The following is a 15,292-nucleotide window of genomic DNA, read 5'->3' on the forward strand; positions in this document are numbered from 1 at the left end:
AGGGGGGTGGGGGCAGGGAGGCTTAGGCGTTGTCCTTCAGGTGCTGGCTGGTGAGGATCATGGTACCTCTGCTTCTTCTGATCCTGGGGGTGTTCCCAGATGAAAATGAAGCTGCTAGAATTCATGATCAGGTCTCTGTTGGACCCACATCTGTTTTCACTGGGAAGCTAGAGTCCTCTGAGCTATGGCTACAACACCCACATCCTTGGCGTGGAGAACCAGCCACAGGGAACCACTCAGGCCAGACTTCCTGTGAAGTTCTCAGCTACTTCTGGGTCCTATCTGTATCACTCAAGTATCAGGGTCACCCAGGAAAGCTAAAAAGCAGCCTCTCCGTCTGCCTAACCACATGGCTCCACCTAGTTAAATTTGCCTATCAGCCTAAGACACTCCCTCTGGAGTCCTAAGTCCCTCACCTTATTTATTTAACACATATAATGATACTAGTCTATAAGTACATGAGGCTGAACACATGCTTTGCATGATTTAATTCTCACCACAACCCTGTGAGGAAGATGTGCTATTACTATATATATATATTATATATATTAATTACATATATAATATTAGTATATATATTATAAATACTAATATATAATATATACTAGAATATATTATACTAATATTATATACTATTCGTATAATATATTAATTATTAATATGATTATTGATATAATTATTAATTAATATAATATATATTAGTAATCTCTACACCCAACGTGGGGCTCAAACTTACGTCCGCAAAATCAAGAATCACGTGCTCTTCAGACTGAGCCAGTCAGGATCCCCTGTCATTCACATCTAATAGGAGTGAGGCACAGAGAGATTGAATGCCAGTCAGGATCCCCTGTCATTCACATCTAATAGGAGTGAGGCACAGAGAGATTGAATGCCTCACCCAGGATCACACAGACCTGTGGTGAAGGTCTGCAGTCCTGCCTGCCTGAAGAATCTGGGCAGGACTCTGGCCTCTGCTGCCTCCTTCTTCTTCCTCTGAACTCCTAGGCTTCCTCCCTTCGTTCCTCCTCCTCCTCCTCCTCGTTCCACTCCCTGCCCCCCAGGCCAGAAAAAGGCAGGATTTTATTTCACTGATGTCTTAAGCTCTCTCTAGCAAGAAGCTGGTTTATTTACCATATAAAGAACGGAGTGGGTGGTTTGTTCTGAAAGCTTTTCTTCTGCATTTCCCAAGAAAGACTGTGTTGACGTTAGCTGTGAGGCAAAAGTTTCACTTCTTCCACTGTCCACTCTGGAAGTGTCAGTGGAAAGAAAAAAAAAAGCCAACCTCAAAGTAGGTTAGTAAATGCTTTATTCATTGTCCTCCTGAGGACGATAGCTGGGTAGCCCCGGAGACCGTCTTTCAGATTGTCCTGAAGAACAGCACTGAAGTTCGTTTGCTTACTGGGAATTGTATGTGAAAGGGGAAGGGGTATACAAGCTTGCAAACAGTTCTCCAAATGACATGACAAAGTATAATTTGTTTGGTTATAAATATTAAGGTTACTGATTTTCACTTAGACACCTGAAAACCCTTAGGTCATCTTAATGAATTGTTTCTATCCTATCTGTTCAAAAATATTGCCTGTATGCCTCCACTTAACTGGTTTTCTGGTTCTCGGTTTTGGTTTCTCCTTGAGGTCACTTGAGATGGTCATTGGAGGCTGACAGTCACCTACCGCAGTTTTAGTGCAAAAAGACTTCTGGGAACTGCTGAGGCTGGCTGGTGGCAGTCACCCAGCTCCCACATGGAGATCCAGACCGTCCCGCGAGACTCAGACATCAGCCTCGCCCTCAGCAACTCATGCTACCCCGGAGGATACCAAGAGCATGACTACTTCCAGCTACTTGTTGTTGGCAGCAACAAAGAAGTTGTCCGGGGCTGGCCTCCTGCCTTCTCCCACCTGGGAAATCAGGAGCAGTGACCATCGTAAGCCCCTGTGTCCCTGCCGCTGCCCAACATATGGGGGCTGGCTGTCATGACTCCACAGTGACACACATCTGTTGCTACAGGGACAAAGACTTTGTCCTTCTACTTTGGCACATCAAGGTGACCTCAGGCAAACAGGATGTGATCAGGACTCCTTGACACAGTTCCCCATCGAGACCCAAGGTCCTTACAAACAAGCCATGTGCCCCTGAAGAATCTGTTGTTTCTCAGTTATCTGGATCCTCTATTGAAACCTTTAAATACATAGTTTAAGCCTGTTAAATAGTAAAAATTCATCTGAGTACATTTGAAGATCACATTGGCTTTATTCAATGATTCCTGAATTAAGCAACGTCCCACCTAGAAAAGTCTGAGGAGTTGTATACAGTAGTTCTGCAGAAAAGAGGGTGGGGCAAGGAAGTTATTAGCAAAAGAAAAGAAAGGATGGTTTCAGGCGAGGTCACCTTCCCTAGGGGGAGAAGCAGGAGATCTCTTCACGAAGATGACTTCACTGGCTGAACAAAAAATTCCAGACTGACTGCTTTAACTCCACTCCCTGGAGAGGCAGAAACTGAAGTTAAGTTAGATATTAAGTCTCGGTGGAGTTTAACATAAATCACTCCATTTGGGATCTGTTTCCTTTTAACAAGCCTTAGCGCAGGTGTATTCTATTGCTCAATTAGCAGTAGCTTTAAGTGCAAAAGACTGCAGCTTTGTAAAGCATTATCTTATAAAATGTAAAATGCAATCTACTCCATGTAGTTCTCTCCTTGAGTGATCGTGTTCCCAAATATTTCAGAGATTTCACTCTTCAGTCATTTAACAAGTATAGTTTGAGTAGAATCTCTTCTCTCTTTTCATTTCCAAATAAATCGATTTCCTATTTATTTCAAATCCTGGATCAAAGTTTACCCACCTGCTATCCTAGGATTCTTACATGTCCTCCAGGGCACTAAGAAAGGCCTTTCATCCATTTTCAGTATTTCCTACAGAATTTGTACTTAAAAAAATTTTTTTTAGTTTATTTTGAGAAAGACACAGAGAGAGAGAGAGACAGAGACAGAGACAGAGACAGAGAAACCCAAGCAGGCTCTGAGATGTCAGCCCAGAGCCCGATGCAGAGCTTGAACCCACAGACCCGAAGATCATGACCTAAGCCAAAATCAAGAGTCAGACGCTTAACCAACTGAGCCACCCAGGTGCCTCCAGAAATTGTACTTTTATGATAAGGTTGTACTCATTAACTAAAAAAAAAAAAAAAAAAGTCTTTGCCTTCAAATGAAACAATCTATGACCCAAGTGACATTTCTGCGGATCAGAAGATCTCATTAGCATTCTTTAACTGAAATACATGGAAATGTAAATAGTTTATGACATGATAAACGAAATTTGTTTGGAAGACGGACACTTTCAAAATGTGGGGTTAGTATGGGCAAACGATGTTTAGTGAGAAAACAGCCCCATGGCTGCATTGTCACCATAGCTATGTCTACTGTCCCTTTGCTATCACAGCTTCTAACTCAGGAAAGCTCGAGAAGCCCAGCACACTACTGGGGCCAACTGCTCCACTGGGGACTCCCCAGAAGGCTGGGCAAATCGAAAGCATAGCTCCCTGCTGGGTTTGCCAACACTGCTGCCCAGAAAACTTGGATACACTCATCACAAGAGCAGCCACTAACTCAAGAGACAAGGGTTTGGAAAAGAGAAAGGAAGAAATTTATTTTCGGTGTCATCAGCTGTGACAGGCTCAAGCCTTAACAACTGACCTCTCTACGGGCAAGAGGGACACCTAGAGTATTATAAGAAGAGGTTGGGGTGGGGGGACAGGCAAGAGGTCAGGCAGAGAGTTCAGTGATCATGGGTGGGGCTCAGTATGTGTTCAGTCCATTATTATGGATATAGTCTTCTAGGCATTCCATTGCTATCAGGGCTTTTCTGGTGTGGTGGTTGGAAAACGTCTTCAATGCCTCAAGAAAGTGTGGTGAGAAATAAACACAATGGGTTTCAGTTAGAGCATGAGTTAAGTGGTCTTGTCTATTTCTGGTTTTAACTGTTGTGGTCTGTAGTTGAGCAAGAGAGCTCCCTTTACCAACACAGTTGACAAGAAAAATTTTTCCTTCACCCTTTGAAGGTTCTTCTGGCTGGTTTAAGAATGAAATTGACAGAAGACATATTAACTGGAGAAAATCTAACTTAATTTTGTATGTACAGGAACCCTACACACATGAGAGTTTCAAAGACAGAAAGGTAAAATGAGGTACATGCCACCCTAAGCAAAGGAATGGGAGAGGGACCTAGGGATTCAAAAGTGCAGAGGGCAATTCACAGGCCAATAAGAAGAACAAAGGTTTGGAAATTAGATGTTTGCCTTGCCACACAGATGGATCACTCAGATAACATGTATCTCTGGTAATAACTCTTATTCTGAACAAGATCCCCAATTTAGATTTTTTTTTTGGGGGGAGAAAACCTAAATTTTTTTTTGTTAAATGATTACAAAGATAAAAAACAGTTATCATCTGAAGTACTTTGAGGACTTCATCTCGATTTCACTTGTTCTGTTACAGAAACTGACCTAAGACATTAGAAATTCAAGGATATAACCCAAGAGGTTATAAAGGAACAGATTGGTGAAACATGGTGGAAGGAGTAAAACTAGTCAGAAGTACTTGTGTTAGTAGTTATATGTGTGGCTAGGATGTTTCCCAACAGGCTCCCTAAAGATATGTGAGTGAATTAATCTTGGTCCCAAGTTAGTAAAAAGACACTTGCCCCTGTGGAGAATGAGCAAATGCCAGGATTTCTCGGAGATCTCTTTCTTTTTAAAGGGTGTCTTAGGTATTTTTAGCCCGTCAAGGGGTAGAATTAATTTAGACTCAGCCCCTCCCCTTTTCCTCCAGTGTTCCTGTACCTTCAAGCACCTGCGTGCTGTCATCACATCCACCTGCAAGCTTATAGTGAAGGCAGGAACTGCAGGCCTCAACAGAGGGTCCCCATATACAGAAAGTTTGGGGGGGGGGGTGGTAAATGGAAATCTACAAATACCCTCTTGGTTAAATTAATGCACCTTTTAAAATAAAGATCATAGTTTCTTCTGCTGGTGACAACTTGTCTCAGTATGGTCTGTTTCAAAAAAAAAAAAAAAAGGACGGGTTCAGGTAAGTTTTAGAGAAGGAAAAAGACTTTCATCAACATCCACTCCACAGCGGAAGAGGCACCAAGTTTTCTTCTATATTTATGACAATTCCAAAGCAGCATAAATCATTTTCAGTGATGAGTATTTGCATCTCCAAACAGGCCAACAACTGTTGGTGTAGTATCTACCTCCATCCCATCTTTATAATCTCTTATTGAATCTTCTGTCCATGCTCCAGCCATGTTATATGGGCTGCACAGACTGAGAAAGACTTCCTTCTAATCCCTCCAATGTAGCTTGGCCTTCTGCTGTTATATGGGATAATCTTTTTTTTTTTAAACACATATTTATTTATTATTGAGAGACAGAGAGAGACAGAGCATGAGCAGGAGCAGAGAGAGGGAGAGACACAGAATCCAAAGCAGGCTCCAGGCTCTGAACTGTCAGCACAGAGCCCGACTTGGGGCTCGAACTCACAAACTGTGAGATCATAACCTGAACCGAAGTCGGACGCCCAACTGACTGAGCCACCGGGTGCTCCTGGGATAATCCTCCTTCATAGATATAAAATGTAGGGATGTCCCCTGCCCTTGCTCATGTGCTTCTACATTATATTCTTCCTCATAATCATCTGAATCTTCATCCTCAGGATCTGGACACGAAGCCTGGCATTCACACATTGCAGTGAACGCTGCCTCCAACCCGGTTTATCATGAGGCACAAATCTAGATTCAGCAATAGGTTCAGTGTCCTCATCACTGTCTTCTTCTTCATCAGCAACAGATAGTTTTGATTCTTCTCCCAATTTGGCATTCACTGTAACATACAAATGCTCATGGTGGATAGACTCTTAGGTCCCTGGATACCACATGCACACTAACGGCGGAGTATTCCAGTGAGAATCCTAATCAGAGCTATCTAACCAAGACATGCAGCTTTTGGTGTTGTCAGGGGTGCTAATGCAGAGGCCCTTCTCCAGTCTGGGGAATCTGACTATTGCTGCTGGAGCCCCTCCGCTGACCGGGGCTTCAGAAAACTGAAAAAAAAAAATGTTTTTAATGTTATTTATTTTTGAGGGGGAGAGAGACAGAGCATGAGCAGGGGAGGGGCAGAGAGAGTGAGGGAGAGACAGAATCTGGAGCAGGTTTCAGGCTCTGAGCTGTCTGCACAGAGCCCAGCGCGGGGCTCCAACTCACCAACCGTGAGATCATGACCTGAGCCGAAGTCAGATGCTCAACAGACTGACTGAGCCCCCCTGGCACCACAGGGATGCGGCAAACTTTTGAGGAAGCTCATTGCAGCAGAGAGCTCAGAGACATAGGCTCAGCGGAGCACAGCAGCCCCTCAATTTAGATTTTTCTAGGTAGTTAAGGGAGGGGCAAAAGTGCCTCTTGAGCCTGCAGGATCTCAGTTGCCTTCAGCTCAGAATAATCTTCATGCCACAGTGATTCATCTTGGGGCCACCTGGCTGCGGCCTCTACGGTTTCTGAACCGTAACTTCCCTAAAGTTTCACACATTAAAATTTGAGCCCGTAGAGGGGCGCCTGTGTGGCTCAGTCAGATGAGCGTCGGACTTCGGCTCAGGTCACGATCTCGCTGTCCGTAAGTTCGAGCCCCGCGTCGGGCTCTGGACTGATGGCTCAGAGCCTGGAGCCTGCTTCCGATTCTGTGTCTCCCTCTCTCTCTGCCCCTCCCCTGTTCATGCTCTGTCTCTCTCTGTCTCAAAAATAAATAAATGTTAAAAAAAAAAAAATTTGAGCCGGTAGGTTGTTTCATCGAATTGGACTAGTCTGCTAGTCCCGGCAGTAGGTTAGTTTGGTCAAACTCATTTCAGGTGTATTCTCAAAGTTAGGCCTATGGTTCAATAATCACATGTTAAGTAAGAGGCATTTCTATGGAAACAAAAGAAAAACACCGGCTAATGGCTGGATCAACTGTTAAGCCAGTTTCTGAGTTGTTAGGGGAACCAGTGGAGGAAGCTTGTAAGTGTCAGATTCAAGGATCTTCAGATAGAGTGAGGGCAGGTGCTGGCAATCCGACAGAGCTGGTTTGTAGATCAAATGTCTCTAATGTTCTTTGAGCAACAGGCATGAAGATTGTCTATTCATGAGCTGTTATGGCAATTTCTCGGAGTTTACATCACGTCATTTATATTTAGTTTGCAGGGCTTTTGGGAAAAGGGCAGTTTTAGTTTTCAAATGATTCCAAGTCAGAAAGGTGGGAGAAAAAGCCGAATGCTAGTTTGGAGAGTTGTAGCCAGCCATTGGAGGACACTAGAAGAAATCTAGGATTTCTAGTCTAGTTTATACTGAGTAGTATTAAAATGGAATATCTACAAGGATGTGTTTTTGAAACACTTTTTTCTCTATAATCATTTTTATCATTTTTTACCAAAATAGTCAAATTATCAATAATTTGTTTGCAAAATAATTTTAGTTTTAAGAAAGAACATGGCCTGATTCCTTACATACATGCAGCAAGAATAATGGTTGACCATATAGACCATTTAAAACCTGCTTTACCTGGAGCACCTGGGTGGCTCAGTCAGTTGAGTGCCTGACTCTTGGCTCAAGTCATGATCCTGGGGTTGTGGGGTTGGGCTCCATGTTGAATGTGATGCCTGCTTAAGATTCTCTCTCTCTCTGTCTCCCCTGCTTGCATTCTCTCTCTCTCTCTCTCAAATAATAAAAAAAAATAATAAAAGCCTGCTTTGCTGGAACTTTTCATTAGATCTCTAGATTGAACTTTTAATAGTCTCTTGAAACTAGAAGCCAAGCCAAACACTTGCTATCAGATCTTGTCGTAAGATCTTTGAATGGGGATGAATTCCTCTCTTCTTTAAAAAAAAATTGGTTTTTAATGTTCTTATTTATTTTTGAGAGAGAGAGAGAGAGACAGAGACAGAGACAGAGACAGAGCATAAGTGGAGGAGGGGCAGAGACAGAAGGAGACACACAATCCGAAGCAGGCTCCAGGCTCTGAGTTGTCAGCACAGAGCCCGATGCGGGGCTCAAATCCATGAACTGCTAGATCAAGACCTGAGCCGAAGTCAGACACTTAACTGACTGAGCCAGCCACCCAGGCACCCCTGAATTCCTCTCTACTTAAGGTCCGCCAAACATGAGATTCTTGCTCCTGCCTGGAAGTGATCTCTACTCACTTGGTAAGGCTGCTGGGAACTCTGTAAGCAAAGTATCAGGCTGATATTTCCAAGAGGCTTTATTGGCTCCATAAAGTCAACATTAGCTACCTAAAGTTGTCTGGTCAGATCTGAGTCTATGCATGTCTCTCTCAAATAGAACATTTCAGTCAAAGCCCTGGTAATATAACCAGTGTTTCCAATTGTGTCCTGTCATAAAGAGAACAAATTCTTAACTGGACTTATGTAAATAAATAGATCGCCACAAAAATATAAGAATACTCACTGAGAGTTTCTGAATTCTGGAGGGTTCAGGTAGAGAGAAAAGATAAATGCTTCCATTTGTCCACAAAGGTATATTTTATCTAATTGCTGTAAATCAGTTAGCTTAAGATGAACATTTTTCTTAAATCTGGAAAAAACAAAAAGACTTTAAAAAATGTCAGCAATGTTTCAAATAAGAAGTCATAAAAAGTAAGATTATCTGCCTCAATTTATTTGCCCCTCCCCCACCCCATGTTATTAATTCTTGTTCTGATTGAATCCGGTTTTTCTACTAGTTCTGGAAATTTTTACCTAGTTCAGTTTTATGATCTAAGATTATCAGAAACCTGTATTCAGAGGTTTTGTTTTGCTTTTTCATGAGTCTCACTGAAGATGAAGCACATTTGCAGGAAACTTACAAAGGCATCTTAGTGAAAGTATAACTGTCTGTAAATGATAGAAGACTTAAAAATGGCCATGGCTAAAGATCTCATTAGAGTTCATTACGATGCAGTTGACAAGGAAATTTGGTTATTTTTGTGACATACAGCACTTCAAGATAATAACACAAGCAGGACATCAGATTTCTAGATGTTTCATATAATTTTTTGGAACTTATTTTAATAACATATCTATATGAATATTATAAAAGAGAGTTTAATATCACATATTTGACAATATTTTCCATGTAATTTAACAAACCAAATAAGTCTCATTAGTTTAATTTCTCATAAAAATTTTTTTTTGGAATGTTCCAGGGGCTTGCTGGAAAGTTTCAGCTAGATTGTGGTTAATAGACTCCATGTTAGAATTTGATTTTGGGAAGTATATATAAAAAAATATCAAAAGGTTTGAACATTTGATTAAATGGGATTACGGATCATTATGAAACAATATTTAATTATCTATTTAACCAAAGTGACAAAGAAAGATTTCAAAGACAAAGGTCACAGAGTTGTGAGCAAAATTTAGTTCCTTTAATATTAAGGCTAATGTTCTTAAGTAATCAAAGAGCAGGAGCACCTGGGTGGCTCAGTCAGTTGAGCATCCAACTTCGGCTCAGATCATGGTCTCACAGCTCCGTGAGTTCAAGTCCTGCGTCGGGCTCTGTGCTGACAGCTCGGAGGCTGGAGCCTGCTTCAGATTCTGTGTCTCCCTCTCTTTCTGCCCTTCCCCTGCTCACACTCTGTTTCTATCTCTCAAAAATAAATAAAACATTAAATAAATAAATAATATATATATGAAAGGATTTAAAGAAAAAAACTAAGTAATCAAAGAGCTAATAAATATAGGAATTATTTTGGCAAATGTAGAATCACTGTCTGCCTAAAAATAAAAATACTTAAATAGTAAAGAAAAACTTTTGTTTACAATTTTTTATGAAGAGCAGACCAGTGGTTCAAGAAAACTCTGTACATATAACAAAGAGAAAACAAAACTTTGTACCAGTGTACTTTTGATGTTAAAACTCATTTACTCAGTTAAATTATCCTAATCTTTTTTTTAAGTTTATTTACTTATTTTGGAGCGGGGAGGTAGTTGGGGAGGGCAGACAGAATCCTGAGCTAAAATCAAGAGTCAGATGCTTGGGGTGCCTGGGTGGTACAGTCGTTTAAGTGTCAGACTTTAACTCAGGTCGTGAATTTGTCATTCATGGGTTTTAGCCCCACATTGGGCTCTGTGGTGACAGCTCAGAGCCTGGAGCCTGCTTCAGATTCTGTGTCTCCCTCTCTATCTGCCCCTCGCCCGCTCATGCCCTGTCTCTCAAAAATAAATAAAGATTAAAAAAAAAAAAGAGATGCTTAACCGACTAGCCACCCAGGTTCCCTTAAATTATCCTAATCTTAGCCAGTACTGAGCACACATAACATTTCTTTCCAAAGATTCTTTCTCCATAAACCTACAACAATTTTTTTAAATACATTTAGATTTTGTCCTAAATTTTCCCTCTTTAAAATAGCCAGCCTTACTTTAGGACAAAACTATTTTTTCCCCCTCAACAAATATATATTTTTATTCCTCATTCTTTTTCTTACCAAAAACATGTATCTTACTTTTCTTGCATAGAGTTGTTTCCCTTATTTTTCCAGTAGTCTTAATTACATTTATTAGAATTCTTAATGCTTAGCAACCTTAATAGCTAGTGAAAACTATGTAATAAGCAACTGTGAACTGTGAGCAGAATTCTTTAGATTGACAAACTTATTAATACATTTCATAATTTTTAGAAACGTTTTTATAGTACCATCTTTTTTTTTCATGTTGATTATTTAGAGAGAGAGAGAGAGAGAGAGAGAGAGAGAGAGAGCGCACGTGTGCATGTGAGCTGGGGAGGGCGAAAGACAGAGGGAGAGAGGGAATGCCAAGCAGGCTCCAGACTATCAATGCAGGGCCCGACACAAGGCTCAATCCCATGAACCCAACCATGAGACCATGACCTGATCTGAAATCAAGAGTTGGATGCCACCCACGTGCCCCAGTACAATCTTTCAATAAAGCATAAAACACATTTACTAACAGACTCAAATTTGTCTTTAGTTTCTTTATAAGACAAAAATAGATAAACATATGTTCATTATTTTATCTTTTTTACATTTTTAATTTACTTGTTCTTAACAACTATTTTTATTTTTTTTAATTTTTTTTTTCAACGTTTATTTATTTTTGGGACAGAGAGAGACAGAGCATGAACGGGGGAGGGGCAGAGAGAGAGGGAGACACAGAATCGGAAACAGGCTCCAGGCTCTGAGCCATCAGCCCAGAGCCTGACGCGGGGCTCGAACTCACGGACCGCGAGATCGTGACCTGGCTGAAGTCGGACGCTTAACCGACTGCGCCACCCAGGCGCCCCAACTATTTTTAGACCACCTATGAAACTTCATGAGGCATTAGACAAAGTCAACCATTATATTGTTTTGTTTTGTTTTTTGGACAAATTTTGCAACAGAGATACTATGAACTTATGTGACTTAAAAAAAAAAAGTTTATGTTGAAAGAGAGTGTGTGTGCATGCATGCACGTCAGGGAGGGACAGAGAGAGAGAAGGAGAGAGGGAATGCTAAGTAGGCTACATGCTGTCAGAGAGGGGCCTGACTCGGGGCTGGATCTCACAAACCGTGAGATCATGACCTAGGCAGAAACCAAGAGTTGGACCCTTAACCCACTGAGTCACCCAGGTGCCCTGAACTTATGTGACTCTTAATAAACAAGAGCAGAATAAAACTTTTATATTTAATGCTGATAACTCTAAAGATATGTCTATTTTAATTAAACCAACAACCTTAAATTAGCTTTAATATTGAATATTTTCCCGGATCATGTGAACTCGAAAGACATTTGGGTTAGTTTCTATCTTTCTGAGTTTTAGAATGCTCAATCCTTACAAGTGTGTGCCTTCAAACCAACTAAATAAAGCTGTTTTACAAATTAATTGTAGCAATACCATCTAGAGGTAGAAAAAATATCTCACGTTTACAGCATACGTGGACACACACACACACACAAAATACACAGACAAGATGTATACAAAATCTTAATTTTGTTTCTACTAATATTTGTGGAGAAGACATTGCAGGCCCAATTTTAAAATACTTATCTCTATTTTTTTTTCTTCAGTCTCAAGAGATTGTGGGCTGTATTTACATTTCAAAGACATGATAAAGAATTATCATTTCAAGGGACAGAGAAAGAATGTAAAAACTTTTTTCTTGAGTTTCTAGGTAATTGTTATTTAAAATTTACTTTTTGTTTTTTAAAGTACAGAACAATTTTGTTCCAATATCCTCATCTTTTATAATATCCACAAACGTTTTGAGAGGAATAGGCAAGGTTTGAGATTGGTAAAGATAGGTGGGATTTAACTTGTTTCTAGAGTTGTATTTCTGGTTTTATAGAGAGTTGTAAAATAAAGACAGCTGTTCCTAATTCCCCAAAGACCTGGATTACAGCCTGACTATCAAGGGATTGGCCCACCTTTTTTAAACTGAATTTGCTTCTTTATATCAGGGAGAATTTTAACTAAAATGGGAACCAAAATATGCCTCTGTAAAATCTGTATAAAGCATTTTTAACAAAAGCCTTTTTTTCTGCGTACACAATTTAACCTTGGCTTCTATTAGCCCCTGAATATTGCAGACCATGTTTAGGAGGACCTTGGAGAAATTTTGGTCGTCTATTTCCTCAGTGAAGGGAAGGTTGTGAATATAGTAAAATAATCTCTCTAATTAGTCTCTAATTTGGTGTGATCTTTTGAAAGTAGAGGTAAAATGGCTTTATAATTTAAAAGATCTGCTGCAGTCCAGGAGACACAGATTTTTTTCATGGTGGTGGGGTCGGGGGGGGGGGGGGGGGGGAGGGGGGAGTGTCTAGGATACACCGGTAACTGACATCGTGTAGGAATGTCTAAAGCAGGCAGAACCTGATTATAGAATCCTGGAAGGTAAGAGCAAAGCAAACCTTATCGCCAGTTTTGGATGCTTTTGTTAAAGTTATTTTCTGGCTTTCAACATTTATGTGAGCAACTTATAAGAATCTAGAGATTAGGCCAGAGTAATCTTTGTAAATTTTATAGGAAAAGGAAGTTAAAATAGGCAGGTGATATATATATAAAAAAATCATATATATATATATTTTATATCATTTAAATTGGCTCTATATACATATATATGTATGTATGTATATATATATATATATACACATATATTTATGTATACATGTATACAGCCATTGGCAAATAGCATTAATAGCAACTCAAACCAATAAGGCTCTTAATGGCTAAACAAGATATGCAAGAGGTGTCCAAAGAGGGCCTCATGATCCAAAAGTTTATTTTAAGAAAGCAAAGGCCTTCACTGCATAGGCAGTGAGGATGGTCTACTGAAAATGGTGTCTTTGGTCTCCCACGAAAATGTGAGATGCCTCCAGCCTCAGACCCATTAATCTGTGACACCGTATGTGGGGAATAAGCTTAGGAATTCCTTGAGCCTGCACTGATGGGTTAACAAGGCATAAAGAATCACAAAGTCATAGGATGCTCACACCCAAACTTGGGTGAACAAGATTAGGCAAATAAGGATAGAGTGGATGGGGGGGCAAAGGCCCCCAGGATAGAAGCGGGGGCAAAGGCCCCAATACAAAGGTATATGAGGTAAGCAAGATTAGGTATTCAGGTAGAAAATGCCCTCCAATTTAGTGCTATAGAAGAAAGCTTTCACAAAAAGGAAGGACCAAATTAGGTAAAACAGGTAAATAGGGCTATAGGCCACTGCAGGGTGAAGCTGCCCAGAGTGGAGCTAATTAGCAAAAGAAAGGTGCCTTGTTGACCCTGCTGTTACAGGCTTTATCTGTCTTATCCCTCAGGCTGGCTAAGATACACAGAAGTGGAGCCTCATGTCTGCTGTTAACATTCATCTGCCCGGTGCCAGGATTTTGGTTTATATTGACCCAAACCCCTAACACCATATATCTTCAAAACCCCCTTTCCCTCATGCCCACGAATTAATGTTCACAGATTCATTGTCTCCTTGTACATGCCCATCACGTTTGTAAGCCTTCTGATCTTAATAAATATGGAGCAAGGACCCTTATACAGGGCTCTTGTCTTTTCCCAGACATTAGCCATCTCTTGCATTTTAATTCTGTGCCCACTCTCTTGCTGGACAAGAGAGAACTTTAGACCCAGAGTCTACAACAACCATACAGATGCTTGTAGAATGAGACTTTCTAGCACTACCAAGCAACAAAGGTTGAGGCGACAAAAGTTCCTATGAGCTAGAATCTCTTATGATAAACACCCCTAAGAGCTGGCACAGCCAGAGAGAGAGAGAGAGAGAGAGAGAGAGAGAGAGAGAGAGTTTCTTGGATCCCCAGTCTATTCAACTAGCCATGAAGGTACACCCTGGTAAGTACTTGTGGGTAAGTACACTCTCCAGGTGGCAGAGACCAAAGAGAATATTCTTGCTGGTCACAAAGCCAAGCTCTCAGGACATAGACTAATGGAAAAATCTAACAGCTTTAGCTAAGCCTTGGATCCAAACTAATACCTTGGATCCAAACTAATACCTAGGAGGGATATGCCACATGGTTGGGATTATATGTTGCTTTACCATGGACCTCATTGCATGGAAGTTTTCTTGAAGTTGGTGGGTGATCTAGTGTCAATCTAGATCTAGTGTCATTCTGTGGCCAACATATCCTACCACGGGAGTCTTCTTGAGGTGGCGAGTGCTCTAACAGCTTTTAAGTGTTCAATCTATGCCCACTAATTTTGCAGCTTTAACTTCCAAGATGTCCCTTAGCAACAGATGACAAGCAACATAAAAGACACAACAAAGCAAAACAAAGACCATCTCTGGGAGGAAGTGGACCAGTAACCAAACAGTATTCTAGCAAATTTAACCAAAGAGTCGCCAGACCCAAGAGACTGGTTCCACAAATCTTTTCTCCTGCTAATCTAGACTTAGAAAAAGGACTCTGACCATCTTGCTCCATTGCCCTCCATAGATAGAGGTTCTGGGAGGCTGACACGGTAAGAAATCTTACCTTCTGCTGGCTCTATGTCAGATGCCCCAGGGTCCCTCAGCTGCAGCAGTATCAGAGTGAGCTATGCCCAGCGAGTTAAAGTGTCCTACTGACTATGCCAGAGGTCAGGGAGCAAGAATTCCTGTCCCCTCAAGGTGGGTCTAACTGGACTAAGGAGCAGATTGACAGACAGGTTAATAGCAGAAAACTGAGTTTAATAGTGTTTGTATGGAGAATCCACACAGACATGGAAATTCCAGAGTCAGGCGAAATCAAGTATATATGTCATTCTGTACCAAGAAGAAGGGGG

At 40.9% G+C, this 15,292-nt stretch overlaps 1 long non-coding RNA gene across 2 annotated transcripts; it reads right to left on the bottom strand.

The window, feature by feature from the left end:
- Positions 1-2,226: 2,226 nt before the first annotated feature.
- Positions 2,227-11,320, bottom strand: LOC106965807 (uncharacterized). 2 transcript variants are annotated; one of them, XR_001428677.3, is made up of 3 exons: positions 9,487-11,320; positions 8,486-8,611; positions 2,227-6,096 (listed from the first exon to the last, which is right to left on the bottom strand). It is a non-coding gene; the product is annotated as an uncharacterized LOC106965807 (long non-coding RNA). The 2 variants fall into 2 exon arrangements; XR_008298298.1 differs by having other exon boundaries at positions 8,486-11,320.
- Between the last annotated feature and the right edge of the window lie 3,972 nt (positions 11,321-15,292).

The sequence above is a fragment of the Acinonyx jubatus genome, chromosome B2 (genome assembly GCF_027475565.1).
Source record: "Acinonyx jubatus isolate Ajub_Pintada_27869175 chromosome B2, VMU_Ajub_asm_v1.0, whole genome shotgun sequence".
NCBI classification, from domain to species: domain Eukaryota; kingdom Metazoa; phylum Chordata; class Mammalia; order Carnivora; family Felidae; genus Acinonyx; species Acinonyx jubatus.